General features: G+C 37.9%; 1 non-coding gene across 1 annotated transcript; it reads left to right on the top strand.

The window, feature by feature from the left end:
- Positions 1-1,285: 1,285 nt before the first annotated feature.
- On the top strand, positions 1,286-1,392 carry LOC115934729 (U6 spliceosomal RNA). Its single transcript, XR_004070492.1, has one exon. It is a non-coding gene; the product is annotated as a U6 spliceosomal RNA (small nuclear RNA).
- The last annotated feature ends 17,444 nt before the right edge of the window (positions 1,393-18,836 follow it).

Genomic DNA, 18,836 nt, shown 5'->3' on the forward strand with positions numbered 1-18,836 from the left:
ATTAAATATGATTTCATACTCTCGGTAACATATCCCCTTTTCACTCCATGCCTAAGGCACCCAGATATGAATTTCTGCTTGCATTTACAGCAAATCAAGATAAAAATACTTCACTATTCAGATATTTTAGCTGTCTGTACCCAGTTAAGGCACCCATCTAAATGAGGCACTTAATATAGATATGTGTGACCTTGAACAAATGACATCTATGTTGAGTTTCAATATTGCTCAAAAAGTGAATATGTTGCAGTGGAAGGGAAAAACGTAGTAAGATTAGTAAAAGCAAAATGAGTAAAGTTTAAAATTTTAGGAAAAAAAGTATAAGTTGATGACATCTTTGAATAAACAAAATAAGACAGAGAAGATGTGTTCATGTTCTTGTGACCACAAGAAAAAGCATAACCAACAGCACTATTAGGATTCAACCAACAAAACCTGAGGAGGTCCCAGTGAGAGAGAACTGTGGTCCCTACTCCCAATCCCCTGGGCAAAAGGACTTCCTAGGCATGCTAATTGCACCATTATAAGACAAGTCAAATACAAACGAAATAAACAGTAATTTGGGTCATAGCAACATCTGGACGAGCAAACTCCTTCTCAGAGACAAATCAGTGGAGGAGTATTGGAGAGTCTGGGAAACAAAGAATGAGATCACGGTATAAAAGATAAACTGGGTTTGAGGGCTCAGGCATTTCTCAAGTCCTGAAGACATACCTGTTATATCATGCTCTGAATTCGGTCATGGTCAAGGTAAATAATTAACCTAATGCAATAGGCCTCCTCTTACCTGAATGATAACACTTTGCAATGCGCATGTCTTTTGACCCAGAGAATGCATTTTTAGGGCTCTATCCTACAGAAATATTTGCACATGGACACTTGCCATAAACAAAGATTTCCAGTGCAACATTATTTATAATAATCAAATTGGAGTAACTTAAGTATCCAAGAACAGGGGAATATTAAATAAATTATGGTATGTTTATATTAGGAGCAAAGTGGAACGAAGCCTCCAGAATTCGCCTGCTTGGGTTCATAGCTCAGTTCCACTGCTTACTAGCTGTGTGACCTTGGTCAAATTGCTTAGCTTCTCAATGATTCTGTTTCCCTCAAATGTAAAAAGAAGATGATAAGATTTTCTTCTTTGTAGAGTTTTGCTGTGAAAATTAAATGAGGTACCACTCTTAAAGAGCTAGAACACTGCCTGACATAACAGGTACACAATTCATGTTAGCATGGTTGCTATTTTGAACCTAATATCATGTAGCATTTAAAAAGACTAGGGGTGCTCGCTTTGGCAGCACATATATTAAAACTGAAGCAATACAGAGAAGACTAGCATGGTCCCTGCACAAGGATGACGTGCAAATTCATGAAGCATTCCGTATTTTTACAAGGGAAGTGAAGGACCTCTTCAAGGAAAACTAAAAACCACTGCTCAAGGAAATCAGAGAGGACACAAACAAATGGAAAAATATTCCATGCACATGGATAGAATCAATATCATGAAAAGGGCCATACTGCCCAATGTAATTTATAGATTCGATGCTATCCCCATCAAGCTACCATTGACTTTCTTCACAGAATTGGAAGAAACTATTTTAAATTTCATATGGAACCAAAAAAAGAGCCCGCATAGCCAAGACAATCCTAAGCGAAAAGAACAAAGCTGAAGGCATTACACTACCTGACTTCAAACTATACTAAGAGGCTACAGTAACCAAAACAGCATGGTACTAGTACAAAAACAGACACATAGTCCAATGGAACAGAATAGATAACTCAGAAATAAGACTGCACATGTACAACCATCTGATCTTCGACAAACCTGACAAAAACAAGCAATGGGGAAAGGATTCCCTATTTAATAAATGGTGCCGGGAGAACTGGCTAGCCATACGCAGAAAACTGAAACTGGACCCCTTCCTTACACCTTATACAAAAATTAACTCAAGATGGATTAAAGACTTGAATGTAAAATCCAAAACTATAAAAACAATAGAAGAAAATCTAGTCAATACCATTCAGGACATAGGCATGGGCAAGGATTTCATGATGAAAACACCAAAAGCAATTACAACAAAAGGAAAAATTGACAAATGGGATCTAATTAAACTAAAGAGCTTCTGCACAGCAAAAGAAACTACCATCAGGGTGAACAGACAACCTGCAGAATGAGAGAAAAATTTTGCAATCTATTCATCTGACAAAGGTTTAATATTCAGAGTCTACAGGGAACTTAAATTTACAAGAAAAAAAAACCTCATTAAAAAGTGGGCAAAGGACATGAAAAGACACTTCTCAAAAGATGACATATGCAGCCAACAAACATATGAAAAAAAGCTCAACATCACTGATCATTAGAGAAATGTAAATGAAAACCACAATGAGATACCATTTCATGCCAGTCAGAATGGCTATCATTAAAAAGTCAAAAAACAACAGATGCTGCTGAGGTTGTGGAAAAAAAGGAATGCTTTTACACTGTTGGTTCAACCATTGTAGGAGACAGTGTGGCTATTCCTCAAAGATCTAGAGGCAGAAATATCATTTGACCCAGCAATCCCATTACGAGGTATATATAGCCAAAGGAATATAAACCATGCTATTATAAAGATACATGCATGCTTATGTTCCTTACAGCACTATTCACAATAGCAAAGACATGGGATCAACCCAAATGTCCATCAATGATAGATTGGATAAAGAAAATATGGCACATATACACCATGGAATACTATGCAGCCATAAAAAGGAATGAGATCATGTCCTTTGCAGGGACATGGATGGAGCTGAAAGCCGTTATCCTCAGCAAACTAACCAAACACGGCATGTTTTCACTTATAAGCAGGGGCTAAATGATGAGAACACATGGACAGGAACATGGGTGAGAACAACACATTGGGGCCTATTGAGGGTGGGGTAAGGGGAAGGAGAGCATTAGGAAGAACAGCTAAGGGATGCTGGGCTTAATACCTAGGTGACGGGTTGATCTGTGCAGCAAACCACCATGGCACACATTTGTCTATATAACAAACCTGCACATCCTACACATGTATCCCAGAACTTAAAACAAAAGTTGAAGGGGAAAAAAAAAAGACTAGGATCCAACTATAGCTCCTCCCATGGAAAACTTTCTAAAGTATACTGTGAGGTAATAAAATGCTGCAAAACAATATGTAAAGGATGATCCTCTTAATTTTTTGAGTTTATGTAGGCAGATGTGCATCTGTATGTGTACAAATGCATAGAAGAGAGTGTGGAAGCACCAGGCAATAGCAACAATCATCTCTAGAGAAGAGAATGAGTAATCTGATGACAGGAAGACCTGAAAGGAGATCTTCACTTTCTTCCTCTCTGTATTTCTACATTTGGGGAGTTGTTTTACAAACCTACATCTATATGTTTGTAAAACATATGTCTACAGATACACATATCTACAAACATATATCTATATATGTTTGTAACACAACTCATTCATATATATATATATATACTTTTAAATATATGTACTTTTGAAAATCAGTAGATAAGTAAAGGATCAACAAGAACAGTGAAAAGAAGTCTGAACACGTGAATGTTTGCAGTGTTTCAAAAATCTGTTTCCAAGGAAAGGAGATGTAGGAATTCTCTGTTTATTAAGGTCAAGGGTCTAACACAAGGACAGGACTACAATGAGTCAGATGAGGTGCTGAGTACGAAAAACTTTAACAGGCACCCATCTTCAGGGCCATGACATGCACAACCCTTAGGCTTGGCACTGATCTAACCTTACACTGAAAATGTCACCAAAGTCAAAGCACCTGCTTCTTAGCAGCCAGTATTGCACAAAGCTTTTGCTCTGACCATATAGCATAGACTTCTTTCTCTCCTCACCTCTTTTTACAAGACAAAAATAGTAATAATAACAATTTATTTTTAACATCTGGAGTTTAAGTCCGAGGTATCCCATGTACCGTCTCCCAGAATGCAGACTGAACAAGTCTCTCTCCCTCCTTATTCAGTCTTCCCTTTGGGGATGTCATTCTGAGAAAAGGAGATTGTTTAGGGGCAGAAGAAGAGTTTCTATGAGTCTTTTAAAGTACTTGAGTACTGAGATTTGGACTCTTAAATGGTTTGACAGGAAATTTACCCTCTTTCTTTAGCTAGTGTGGTATCAGCATAATAATTTGTAAAATTAGCTGGGGTTACGAATGCAGTAGGACATTGGTCCAGTGTGAAATGCAATAACCATAACTAGATGATATTTGCCTGAAATGCCCCAGAATGCCCCTACTGGTTGGCTATGGAAGACATCCATTTTGATTAATCGGTAACCATGCCTTACTGTTTGTAAATATCTTTGAATATTATCCCTGGGAAAAACTAAAACTATGGTTCAATGAATAGTTTCATGCTTAATCTACTAGCTGAGCTGATACCTATAGATATTAAAAATGGTATTTTAGTCCTCTTAACTGGGTGGCAGCTTTGAATGATAGCTAACCACTAGCTGGCAAAAGTTCCTGAATATGACACACCGAATCATCTCCCCCCAAATCATGCATTTATCAAGTGTAGGCATTCATTACCCAACGGAAATTGTTCCCAGATAAAGGCCACATGACGTGGTATAAAAAGGGACCAAAATTTCCTAATAAATGAGAGGGGGTGGAAAAGTGATTGAGGTTTTATTTTAGAAAATGAATTTTTTAAAAAATGAAGTTACTTCTGTTTTTATTTTATAATTTACAAAATTTAAGTTAGAATTGCCTTAGAATTATTAGGACAAAAAAGAATCAGCTTTTAATTGTATTTAGAGAAACAAAATTTGTCTAATAAATTGAATGGAAGTGAATACAACAGCCTTCATTTCAAGACAGTTTATCTGAGTGTTTTGTAAAAATATGGCATTTAACAATTTTTTCCCAAGGGCATCTCTTAATCGTTTGATAGCCAAATCATTCCCTTTTGAAACATTATAATTACTGTGTTTTTTTTTTATTTGTTAGCTGGCCTACCCTCTGATCAATAGATCTGAGTAGAAATCAAGCAGTTCTCTAAACATCATTTTCATTGATGTCATTAAATTTTGCTGCAGTAAGTAGAATTCTAAGACAGCTCCCAAGATTCCTGCCCCCTGGTGTACATGAACTGTATAATTTCCTCCTCATGAGTGAGAGTGGGGACTGTACACATGACAGGATAGTCACACCTGTAATATGTTATTCTTTTTGTAAGTCTCTGTTGTAGCCAACTGGTGTGAGCTCCTCTTGTTGGCCTTGGAGAAGCAATCTGCCATGTGTGAACTGCTGATACAGTTTGGGTATTTGTCCTCTCCAAATCTCATGCTGAAATTTGATCTCCAGTGTTGAAGGTTGGACCTAATGGGACGTGTTTTGGTCATGGGGACAGATACCCCATGAATTGCTTGATGCCATTCTCCCAGTAATGAGTTCTTACTCTATTCATTACCCCAAGATCTGATTGTTAAAAACAGCCTGCCACCTCTTCCTCCTTCTCTCTTGCTCCCTCTCTCACCATGTGACATGCCTGCTCCCCTTCACCTTGCAGCATGAGTAAGGCTTCCTGAGGCCTCACCAGAACCCAAGCAGATGCTGGTTCCACACAAGTACAGCCTGCAAAACTGTGAGCCAAATAAATCTCTTTTCTTTATAAAGTACCCAGTCTCAGATATTCTTTTATAGCAATGCAAAAATGGACTAAGACAACTGCCCATGGAGATGGTCAAGTGCAAAGACAAGAGGGTAGCCTCTAGGAGCTGAAAATGATCCCTGTTGACAACCAGCAAGGAAATGGGGACTTGATTCCTATAATCATAAGGAACTGAATCCTGCCAACAACTAGTATGTTTGAAAGACAACTGCAAATCTCAAATGAGATCAGAGTCCCAGCTCACACTGTAATTTCAGACTCACGAGATTCATGAAACCCTGAGCAGAGGACCCAGCTAATCCATGCCAGGGCTCCTGCCCCATGGAAATTGTGAGATAGTAAATGTGTGTTGTTTTAAGCCACTAAGTTTGTGGCGATGTCTTATGCAGCAATAGAAAGCTAATATGCTTGCATTTTTTAAGTATTTATATTATTTGGTTAAATGTTTAGAGAAGCTCTCTATTATAAAAGATTGGCAGAGTTGTTGGCAAGGTAATTAGCATAGAATGTGTTTCTGAGTGAGAACAAATTTTATAAATGGTCAGCTGGTTAACAAATATTTTATTGGATATTTTAATTCTCTATGATTTTTGCTTCCTTAAATAACCCTGTAACTCTAAGTCAAGGGATATGAAAACAAAGACTCTTTCCCTGCCTTTAAGATAGAATCCCTACCCTTAAAATTTTTTGATTTACACTTTCAACAATGACAAAATAGTGTGTTTAAGATAATCTCTGTGCCTACTCTTTCTTCTTTCCCCTCACTTTCACAGGTTTTTATCCCAAGGGAACCCTTTAATACACATCCTATACAACACACTGTCTCAGAGTCCTCAGAGCTGGCATCCCAGGAAACACAAACTGCAAACCCAAACTTCTACAATGAATTCATGTGCAACTTATTCTAAAAGATCTGTACACACACACACACACACACACACACACACACACACTTCCTGTCCTATTGCTCTTCACTACTTCCTTCATCTCTGTGCTACAATCTGGGATCATTTTTCTTCCCCTTGAGTAATTTATTATGTTTTTTACAGTGAGTCTGTTGCTCAAAAATTCTTTTGGTATTTATTTGTATAAAAAGTCTTAATTTTGTCTTCATATAAAATTTTGTTTGACACTCTATTATAAATTGACTGTTATTCTCTTTCCATGTTTTCCAGACATGGTTCCATTGTCTTCTGACTTCCATCATTTATGTTTAGAAGTCAGTGTTGTTTTTAGTTTCTTTGTGAGTAATTTGTCTTTTTTTTGTCTACTTTTTTTTATTTTTCAATAGTTTAAAAGTATAAAAAATTTGTACACAAACACAACAAACTAAGCAATATACATATGTCCTAGTTTTATAAATAAATAATAATTTATTGTAAATTTAAGTCAACGGTCTTAAAATCTCTCACCTATTCTATTTTCTCTTTTCTCTTTTTATATCTTTCTTAGATTAAATATTTTTATTATTAAATTTTCTTTCTCTATTGTCTCATTAGTCATACATTCTTACCTTAAAGTGGTTTTCCTGGAAATCACAATATTCATTCTTTATGTATCCAAGTCTAATATAAATGAGTATCTTGGCCACTTCCCAAGAAACTCAAAGATGTGCAAGCATTTTAACTCTATTTACCTTTCTCCTGCCTTTTTACTTTCATGTTACTGTCTGTGTTCAGATGTATATTCCATTAGAGAAATTTGTCCATTTTCCTATTGAGTTGCCTCTTCTCCTTATTGATTTGCAGCAACTTTTTTCATCTTTAATATAATGGATATTAGTCCTTTATCAGTTTTATGTATTGCAAATATTTTCTCCCAACCTATGCTTTTCTAGTTTTAATGGCTTTACTGAGGTATAATTGACATATAATAAATTATATATATTTATGTGCACAAGTATGTATACATAATGTGTACAATTTTATGAGTTTTGACATATCTATACACTCATGAAACCATCACCACAATCAAGATGCTGAACACATGCATTATCCCCTCAAGAGTTTCTTCATGTTCCTGTGTAATCCATCCCCCCATCACCCTGCCTCCTCTCCATCCCCATTCACAGGCACCCACTGGTATGCTTTCTGTTGCCATAGATTATATTGCATTTTCTAGAATCTTATATGAAAGGAATGATACAATATGGACTCATTTTTACCTAACTTTTTCACTCAGCATAACTATTTTGAGGCTTATCCATGCATGCTGTTGCCTCATCCCTGCTTATTGTATTGCAGAGTAGGAACTCATTGCATGAACATGACAAAAATTGTTTCTTCGTTCACATGTTGATATCATACCCTTTTTAACTTTAGTGGGTGTGAAGTGATATCTCACTGTAGTTTACATTTCCCTGATGACTAATGTTACTAAGCACTTTTTTGTGTACTTACTAGCCAAAGTGTTTACACCTTTTGCCCATTTTTTAATTGAGTCGTTAGCCTTCTTACTGAACTGTAAGAGTTCTTTGTATATTCTTGATATAAGTCCTTTGCCATATAGATACATAGATAATATTTTTCCCAGTCTGTGACTTGTCTTTCAAGGGGTCTCTTTTCTTTTCTTTTTTCTTTGCTTTCCTTTTCTTTTCTTTTTTTCTCTACATCTCAGCCACAGCAAATCATGCTCTGAGAGTTATTGAGTAAATCCCAGAATCCAAGCTCAACTGTTTATGCTATTATTTGAAAAAGAATAATTACTGTTCTGTGTTTCCACCGGTGAAGTATTTACAAAATATCTCCCTGATGTCAAATAAAATACTGTTTAGCACAAACGACTTTTATTTCATTGTCATAAAGTTGTTGGCTTTATAATACAAGCATCTCAAAAGTAGTGATGTTGTTAAGCTGGAAGCCTGTGACTGATTTAAAGTTCAGAAGTTATCAGCTGTAATTAATAAATTGAGCTCATTCTCCAAAAAACATTTTCAGAGACTATCAAAAAACAAAGACACTCTTAACTTGCAATATTTAATTTGAGGCTGCTACTGAGGCTTTTAGCTAAATTAGGCCTGTGTGAAAGCAATTCACTTCATTACCAGGGTCCTTCAAATTTTCCTCCACAATATCACTGATTTCATACTTGATTCACATAATTGTCCTTCAAAATTTAGGGCATGTCCAAAAAGTCCTTCCAAAAGCCAGCTAAAAGAATTTGCTCTCTGGCATCAATTGCAATAATACTCCTGTAGGGAGCGAATCAGAGGAGAGAGAGACCAAGATGAGAGGGAAGAACATTGTCCTCCAGAAACTGAGTTCTGTAAGGCAGAACAAGATGACACGGGGGGACTGTCAAAAACTCCCACAGTACAAGAATTCACTTCAATGAAAGATACAAATCCATTGGGCAGGACAATAATTGGAAGTGTAATATTAATATTAACTAGCGTGCTTTATTCCCCCTTCAGTCTTCCTTAGCTGGTACTCACTGCTCACAGTTTAGGCATCTAAATGCAAAAATGCAAATAATGACAAAAGAATTAATCTCTTGGATTCTAAACTTTAAAAACCAAGGACTAGACAGACCTAAAGAATAAAATTAGTTTCTCCCTCCCAACTTTCACCTCCCCACCCATTGCTGCACTCTGACAAGATCATTCTTGGAGCTGATATTCTCAATTAAAGAAGAGTGAAGATCCATGATGACAGAATGCAGTCAATGATTTCAGATAGGATCCTAGATGAGAAAGAAAACATTCTAAGAGGGGTATTGCTAGGACAAGTGAAAATTGTTGTATATGTATGTATATTGGTAATAGCATTGCATCGATACTAAATCCCCAAATTTGATAATGTAGAAAAATGCTTTATTCTATGGAGACAAATGATGAAGTATTTCAGGGTGAAATGTCATGATGTAGGTAACTAACTCCATTGATAAAGGGAAAAAAGAGAGAGAGAGGATAGAGAGAAACAAAGCAAATGAGACAAAAAACATAACCATTGCTGTATCTATATAAAAGGTATACAAATGTTCATTATATTAGTCTTACAACTTTTGTGAAGGTTGTAAGACTTTTTGAGGTTTTTCAAAGCTAAACACACTTTTTATATGGGAGACAAGAGAATCAGAAAGAAAAACTAAATAGTGAGATGCTGGTCGGGGACTCTCAGCAAAGGAGACAGTGTTTGAGCTAGTGTTTGTTGCAAAAGGAAAAGTACATGCCAGAGTATGTTTGGGAAAACGATGGTAGAGGGAATTTGTACCCCACTTCTCACCTGGATTCTTGGGAGGCAGCAACCTTGCACAGAGGAATAAGGTAAAGAGGGCTGCATGGGATGTTGAGGGCCAAGAGGGCTGAGGGCAGCCAACCACATCACCTAAGGCTTTGCATCATTTCCCAAACTGCAGAGGAATTAGTGAATGGCTGACAGTGGGCTTCTCTCCCTGATGCCATGATGCTACCTGCCATTCCAGGAAGAAGGGCAGAGAGAAAAAAATGCTCAAACTACTGAGTTTAATCTGGAAAGACTGATCTTACCCACAATTGACTAATTTGATTCCACTCCACTAAATTTATTCCACAGAATGGGGGCTCTGGATTGACATGAAGTTCAGTGCTTAAGAAAAAAAAGGGAGTGTTACATTTTTTATATACCCGTGTTTCTGCGGCATAAGAGTCTATACTCACAGTAATATTTTCTAACAAACACATACTGTTTGGAGAGTAGTAATTTATTCTCTACTTTGAACACTGGTAATTTAACCTGTATTCTCTTCCCAGGGATCCCCTGTGATCAACATTAACGGACTGGGGCGAGAACAGAGAAGGTGACTTCACATTTATGAATATCAAATAATGAGGGCTCAGCTTTTTGCCTTCCAGCAGTCAAGTTCTTCTTCTGGGAAGTGCCTCTCTGTCGGGGTAACAAACATTTTTAAGTTGACTGATACATTTTAAAAGTAGTATGTAGAAAGGCTTTCTAAAATCAAAATCCAATTTTAGCGATTACATAGTTGTTTCCTTAAGCTCAGGCAAGGCACTTTGTACACTCATAGAATTTTGGAAGAATTTTACAGTTATAATTGTCAGCTTAAATTGTGTTTGAATGTCAGTCCTCTTTTAAAGAAAGAAAAGACAAGAAATATTCCTTCTACTTTGTGTCATTAAGCTGGATTTTTACTTGGCAGCACTCAAGGTGGGGATTTTGCAACATTAAGATAACAATCTCTTCTCTGTAGATTTTTAGTACCCCAGGGATTCAAAGATCAAGTTGCTTAGAGACCCCATGGAATTTGCAGAAAAAGCAAACTCTAATCTTGACATCTGTAATTAATGTTTTTATCTTACTCCTAAAGTTTAGTTTGCTGGCAGCTTAGCCGCTCTTTGGAGCGGAATAAGGCTCTTTCTACACCACGTCCCACATGACTTTCTATCCTGAGAGTGGGGTGGGCAGCTCTGGGGCTCTCTATGGGCTCTTTTCTCTTGGGCTCAGTGTCAAGCTCTTCTTCTAGTTATGTAGTGGTTGCATATACGCCTAGGTTTCCTTCCAATCAATCGTGCTGCAGGTTTCCTAAGTTAGGCTAATGCTTGCCTTGTTTCCAGTGCATTTTATATTGGGCTCACCGACCAATACATATGCACGTGTAGAGCACAGGATCAATTGTAGGTTGTGAAAATATCTGTATAACATATTACTCAGTGAAATGTGAAAATATCTATACAATTCTGGTACAATTTAAATATATATCTTTTTCTCAGTAAACAAGACCACTGGCCACTCAGGCAAAAACAAATTAACCTGAGCTGTATATGTACATAAACACACACACATACATGCACATGGGCAAATATGAATTTGTGATTGAGGCATGTTCCAATTCTAATCGCTCCCACATTTTTTTACATATTTATATTGTAACTCTTTGGACTAAGGTGCACAAGTGCTTGGCTGACATACCAATGAAAATGAAGAGAGGTAATCTATCATCCCTCCCACCCTTAAAAGACAACGTAGTCACCTAAGTAGCCAAAGTTGTCACAGAGAATATCATGATCATCTTTTGTGCATTCCACAAACATTTATGGAACTTCTAGTCTGGGGCCTGACATCTTCACTCAGAATGCTACAGCAAGCAAGACAAAGTGGGTCCTGCAACCTCTCAAGTGCTAGAGGGGAGAGAGACAATGAGCAAAGAACAGAATCGATAAAACAATCACCAGATGGTGGTAAAAGCCAAGAAGAAACTAAAATAGAGTGATGTCATAGAGCGACTGTGGGACTGCATCAGATTGAGAGATCAGGGAATGTGCCAATGAAGGTAACTTATGAGCTGAGACCTGAATCACCAGTGTTTAGGATATAGCTCTATGGTCTAATTTTTCAGGTCATTTTATGATGTGGCTCCTTCATGCACATTTAAATGAAGTGATTAGAATACATACCTGGTGGATAGGGCTCTATATTATACCCTCAGCTACCTCCCACTTCCTTTTTAAGCTTCATTCTAAAATGACATTTTAAAAATGTAAGTGGCAAAGCTAGACCCATTAGCTATAAGTGATATAGAAATCCCAAAAAGATGTTCCAGCAGGGATTGAGCTGGCCTTTTAGACAAAAATAATGAGGTCATTGCTTTGTTGACTGCCATCGACTTGCATATCTCAGCCTCTATCAGTGACCAAAATCATCCAACAAAATGACTCCTTAAGTGCTTATGATGAAGAACAGCTACCAGAACACCCAGGCAAGCATTCTTACACTCATATCTTCTGTGAATCCATCAGCCAGCAGTTCCCATGCTCAGGGTAAGGAGCAGACATATTTCTTGTCAGTAAGTTTATCTATTGAGATGCTGTGGAATGTTCTTATCTATCATCTTGTACATCATATACCATAACTCTTATGGCTTATGACTTGTAGACAACACAAATAGCCACCTGAAGGTGTCCTCATGCAAAATTTTGCTGTTGAGAAAATAACCACTAGTCTTATAATCCTGTGGCAATCCTTTTTTCTCCCTAAATACTAATTTTTGCATGTCAAAAAAAGTTAAACAGATGAACCCTAAATTTGAATTTTAGTCTTTTAGATTTCCTAAAAATGATTCAAACAATATTTCCTTGCAAGGGAAGATATAAAACATTTGCTTGAATTCAAGAAAGAGTAATATCTGAGCATTTTGAGCACTGTATCCATTGGGAATATGCATGGCTGCAACTAATGAGAAAGTAAACAGTGGCTTCAACAAATAAGGCTTTATTTTTCTCTCGTAACAAGCAGCCTGGAGGTAGACTTTAGTTGGCTTTTGCTCAGCAGCATCACAATGTTAGGGTCAGCATATCCCTTGCCTATCCCTTGATCTTTCCCTTATCTTGTCACCTCAAGTTCACAAACTGGCTGCCACAACTGCAAAAATCATATCCTCATGACTGACTGAAGAGCTGGAAGATTAGTAGAGGCAGGAGGAGTGCCATCCAGGTTTATCTTTCTATTTGGGGAAAAAAAAAAGTATTTTATAGAAGCTCCTGCAGCAGCCAACTCCTTTGGTTTCATGTGTCATATGACCAACTCTAGGTCCAAAGTGCCTATGACTTTGCTTCTCCAGCCTGAATTGTGGAAATCCCAGTCTTTTCTATGGTTTTTGGGTCAGCCAAGCAACCATGTCTACCACAATAATTTCTGTATTATATCTTCATATCCCTACACATCTCCTTCATTACACCTCCCAGGATAGTTATCTAGGGTTTGACTAAAATACGGACATAGAGCCAACATTAAACTATTGAGTAACTGAGATTTTTGAAGGCACTGGCTTATAGGAAATGTTAGCAGGAAAAACCAGTACCAATTGAGTCAAACAGGAAAGACTGCTTCAATGTTTGCCAAAATACATTAAGGCTAGCAGTTGGCTGATTTTAAAACAATATATTTTCTAATTGTAAAAGAAATATAAGCTTATTTAACAAGAATTTTTGATTATAGGGAATCATAAAAGAAAGTGAAAGTCATCTAAAAGTAACTCCCTACATATTTGGTATATTCCCTTCAAAACATTTTTTGTAAGCGTTCTGCATATTTTCTTCCTTTCTCCACTCTGTTCTTTCCGTAACTATGCTAAGTTCTTCTGAAATCTGCTTTCATCTACCAAATATATCCTCATTCCCTCTGCATATGGTTGCTGTGTTATATCCCATTATGAAGTATCATTGTTAAGAACACAGATCAACCCAGACCATCTGGGTGTCACCCCCAACATGACCACTTATCAGCTGCATAACTTCTTTGTGGCTCAATTTTGTCATATTTAAGATGAGATAATAATACTATCTATGTACAAGATTGTTGTGCAAATTAAGCTAGTTAATCCTTGTAATGCACTTAGTAGAGTGACAGGCAAATAATAGTGCTCTATAAATGTCAGCCAGTTTTATTGTACGGAAATATGTCAACTAATTTTATTAATCTTGAATTGGTAGATATTCAAATTATCTTAAAATATTTGATTTGATCAATGGCCCATCCATTAATATCCTTGAAAATACATCTTGTCAAATAATGTCCTAAGGATACATTCCCTCAAATATAATTGTTGGGCCAAAGGATATCCACACTTTAAATTTTGACTATTATTTTCAAGCTGCTCTTTAGAAAGCTTGTTCAAAGCCATGTAGGAATTGACTGTTTTTGGGTAAAGCAAGGTCTGTTTTCCCATTCTAGACATTAATTTTTGCCAAACCAGCAGTGAGAATTCTCATTACTCTTTTAATTCACGTTTCTTTAATATGTAAAAAGGTTTAAAATTTTCTAAGTGTTTTTTAATCATTCATATATACATTGAGATGGAGTTTGGTTCTTGTTGCCCAGGCTGGAGTGCAATGGTGCGGTCTCGGCTCACTGCAACTTCCGCCTCCCGGGTTCAAGTGATTCTCCTGCTTCAGCCTCCTGAGTAGCTGGGATTACAGGCATGCACCACCACGCCTGGCTAATTTTTTTGTATTTTTAGTAGAGACGGGGTTTCACCATGTTGGCCAGGCTGGTCTCGAACTCCTGACCTCAGGTGATCCACCCGCCTCAACTTCTCAAAGTGCTGGCATTACACACGTGAGCCACTGCACCCAGCCAATCATTCATATTTTTAATGAATCATTTGATTGTGTCCTTAGAGGCTTAATGGATTTTTTGTTGTAGGGGTCAGGCGACTTATATGCCCTTTAAATTAAAGAGTCCAACAGCAAAAGGGAGCCTGACAATATTCCAAACATTTCTTTCTGCATTCTCAATGACTGCTACCAAATTTTTCTCAGTTTGAAAGAAATAGCTGGTTAAGAGGAATTTTCAGCCTTTGTGAGATGTGCATCTGTTTAGAAAAATCTATGAAAAGGGAACAGTAAAAAGATGTGGGGAAAAAAACAGAAGAAAGCTATTTTAAATGAGAATGAGTTACTGAGTTATCTATTTGATCATGTTTTATTTTGATTATATTCGACTTATTATTTTGACATGCCCTAAATTGTCAAGGAGAAAAAATGAGACTACTGTTTTGCTAAGTATTCCTGGTACACATCTTTGTGGGGGTATGAATCACATAAGGCAACTTTTCAACTTTCCTAGGACCACTTGCCTCAGCATCACTCAAAGAGCTTAAATATCCAATTCTGGAATTTAATCCTCCAGACACTAAAGATGAGTCTTTAAAGATATATACCAGATAGCTCCATCTTGTAAAGGCCCTTTCTAGGAGATTCTTACATGCACCAATTTTGAAAAAAAAAACTTTGGAAAATACCCATTTAGTAACTTCAGTTCATTTGATTGTTCATCCATTTGCTCAAAGAGTAATTAAAATAATTACTGAGCACCTACAATGTGCCAGCCACTGTTCTGGAGATGGAACAGCGAATTAAGCCCATGGTCTAATAGGGCTTACATTATAATGGAGGAAGTCAAACAACAACAAAAAACATGCATTGTTATGCAAGGTGGTAAGTGCTATTACAAAGACTAAAGCAAAGTAAGAGGAAAGACAGTGATGTGGGGTGGGCACTTCTGTAGGTTTATTAATAATCTATAACTTTCATTTGTCTCTTTTTTTGAACAATAAAGTTACTTTAATATCAATCTGAGGCATTCCAACTTCTCAGTTCACCTGAGTTTGGGGCTGCCTCTTTTGTCCTCAACATATTCTTGCTTCCTTCCACCTTCACCTTTTCCTGGAGACCTCTGGCCCTATGGGGTATTACAGACTCAGTGGCCAAAGGGCTAGCCTTCTCCATCAATAGGACCATGAACAAACTAATGTGTGGTAAATAAAGAGCCTAGACAGCAATCAAGCAGTGATAAAATATGAATCAAGGCAATATTTACAGCCTACCCATGCCCAATAAATTATCAACTGAAATCTTCAAGAAGCACACAGGCCAAGACATGGTGGAAGGATCCAGCACATTGGACAGCGCCAGCAGCATGGTAAGGTACAGGTGCAGAGGTCCTGCTGGCAGCTGCCAACTAACTTCCTGAGCATTATATTGCTCAATGCTTGGGTTAAATGAAGGTCAAGGGGTGGGAGGTGGAAGAATGAACCCAAAGCTTCAAAAGACCCTGAACCAAATCTGGTTAAACCAAGCACTGCTCAAGGAGGTTTTAGACCCTAAACCTAAAATGCAGTCAGAAACCCATACCAACAGTTACTCCTCTTTCAGAAGTAGCTGCAACAGCAACAGCAATGGAAATAAATATCTGGCAAACAGATTATTTGGCAGTTAGAGTTGAGTGTGCAATTTTGGGTATACAAGTAGAGGTCTGCTCAAGTAAGACCAGAGTTTATTCTCCTCCTTCTCCTTCCCTTTCCTCCCCTCCTCCTCCCACTCCCTCTCCTCCTCCTCTTCCTCTTCTTCTTCCTTGTTTCTTCTTCTTCCCTTTTTCTTCTTCTCCTCCTACTTCTTCCTTCTTTCTTCTCCTTTCCTCTTTCTTCTTCTTTCCTCTTTCTTCTCCTCCTCCTACTTCCTCTTCCTTCTCCTTCTTCCTCTTCTTCTTCTGCTTCTTTCTTCATCCTCCTCCCTCTCTTCTTCTCCTTTTTTTTTTTAAGAGACGGTCTTGCTCTGTGGCCCAGGCTGGAGTACATGGAGTGCAGTGCCACAATCATAGCTCACTGCAGCCTTGAACTCCTGGACCCAAGCAATCCTCCTGCCTCAGCCTCCTAAGTAGCCGGGACTACAGGCATGCACCACCACAGCCAGCCAATTAAAAAATTTTCTTTTAAGAAAAGGGGTCTTGCTATGTTGCCCAGGCTGGTCTTGAACCCCTGGGCTCAAGTGATCCTCCCACCTCAGCCTCCCAAGTAGCTGGGATTATAGGCTTGAGCCACAGCACCCAGTAGAGTTTCTTAACTGGTATCCATGCACTGGCTAGTCCATAAACCCTATGATATAAGCAAGCCTCTCTCTCTGTCTCTCTCTCTCTCACACACACACACACACACACACACACACACGCACACACACACATCATCTACAGGTAGATAGAGATCTGTGTGTGCGTGTGTGTGTGTGTGTGTGTAGCAAGAGGGCTGTGTACATGTACATTATTTTTTCTGGGAAGAATTCTTATAGATTTCATCAGATTCTCAAAGGAGACTGTAACCCAGTAAAGCTTAGGAACTATCATCTTAGACCAAGGATCAGTATCCTTTAGAACTTGAGCTGGAATATATAATTCAGCCACAGAAGGCTCTTGGTTAGAATGAATGTCATGGAATACTACTTCTACACAAACCCCAGCTACTGGCACTCACCCTCAGGGTTATAAAATGTCTCATGCCTTGTGAGTTCAGTCCTTTGGACAGGAAGCTAAAAGTTTCATGTTCGTTACATATAAAGATCCGGGTTAGGGATTTTAAAAAACACATTACTACGTTAGGTAGCTGTCAGTGCATGGTAAACCACTCAAAACTTAGTGGTGTTATTTACTTATGAATTGGTAATGTCAGCAACATGGATTAGGTTCAGCTAGACGATTCTTTTGCCTAGGAATTACAAGGCATGGGTTTAGAATCCCACATTATTTTTGCCACATTCATTAGTCAAGGTGCATTACAAGGCCAACCCAGATTCAAAGTTGTTGAGAAACAGACTACTTCCTCATGGGATGAGCTGCAAAGTCACACTGCAAAGGGGCTGCTCATGGAAGAATCACTGCGGTCATCTTGAAAACAATCTTCCACAGCTATATGCTGAAGAATTCATAGTTAAAATAATATGTTATCTGTGATTTGCTTGAAAACATCCCAGAAACAAAAACTGGTGGGAAAATAATTGAAAGAAAAATGGCAAAAAGTGATCATTGTTGAAGCTTGATGATGGGCACATGAGGGTTATTTACATTAGTCTTTTTACTTTTGCATGCATTTGTAATTTTTTAAATTAAAAGGTTAAAATTAAATTAACAAAACACATGCTCTCTATGAATCCTTGTAACAATTATCTTTTCCCCTTTTACATGTGTGGACAGTGAATAGGGGGCAGTCATGTGACTGGTCATTTCTAAGGTCACTCATAGAATAATAGCTAATATTTACTGAAGACATAAAATGCACCAGCGCCTTCCCAACATTGTACATCATATCTCATTTAGTCCTCATGATACTACGCATCAGGTAGTATTATTGTCTCCATTCCTAAGATAAGAAACACCAGAAAGCTGCCCAAGTTTACAAAATAAGTAGTGAAAGCCTGATTTGGATCCAAGAAATGTGGCTTCAAAGCCTCCACCCTATGAGGAGCAAAGCTGAGATTAGAATCAAGCTCTGTATGGCTCCAGCAGCAGGACCTCCCACTCCACGGTGCTAGGCTGGGACCTTCAGAGCTGGTGCTTCCCACGTCATTTTCCTTCGCTATACTGCCTGTCTGAATTTCCCTTCCCAAATTTGCACATTGCACATTAATATTGCACACTCAGTAGGGATCTAAGTGGCCCACTTAGGGGCCCACTTAGTGGCCCACTTAGTCAGTAGGGATCTGACTAAGCGGCCCACAGCCCACTTCCCATAGGTGGAACACCTCCATTTTCTTCTACTAAATATATAATATATCTGTAAGTGCTTTATAAACTGTAAGGTAATTTGAAAGGTTCACTTGTTCTACAAATTAAGTAGCATTTTAAATGAACAACTAGTTGAAAAATTATTTTTAAGACTCTCCAAAGAAGTTAAATCTTGTGGTAAAGCTCTCCTTTGGA

This window comes from Gorilla gorilla, chromosome 4 (genome assembly GCF_029281585.2).
Source record: "Gorilla gorilla gorilla isolate KB3781 chromosome 4, NHGRI_mGorGor1-v2.1_pri, whole genome shotgun sequence".
NCBI classification, from domain to species: Eukaryota; Metazoa; Chordata; class Mammalia; order Primates; family Hominidae; genus Gorilla; species Gorilla gorilla.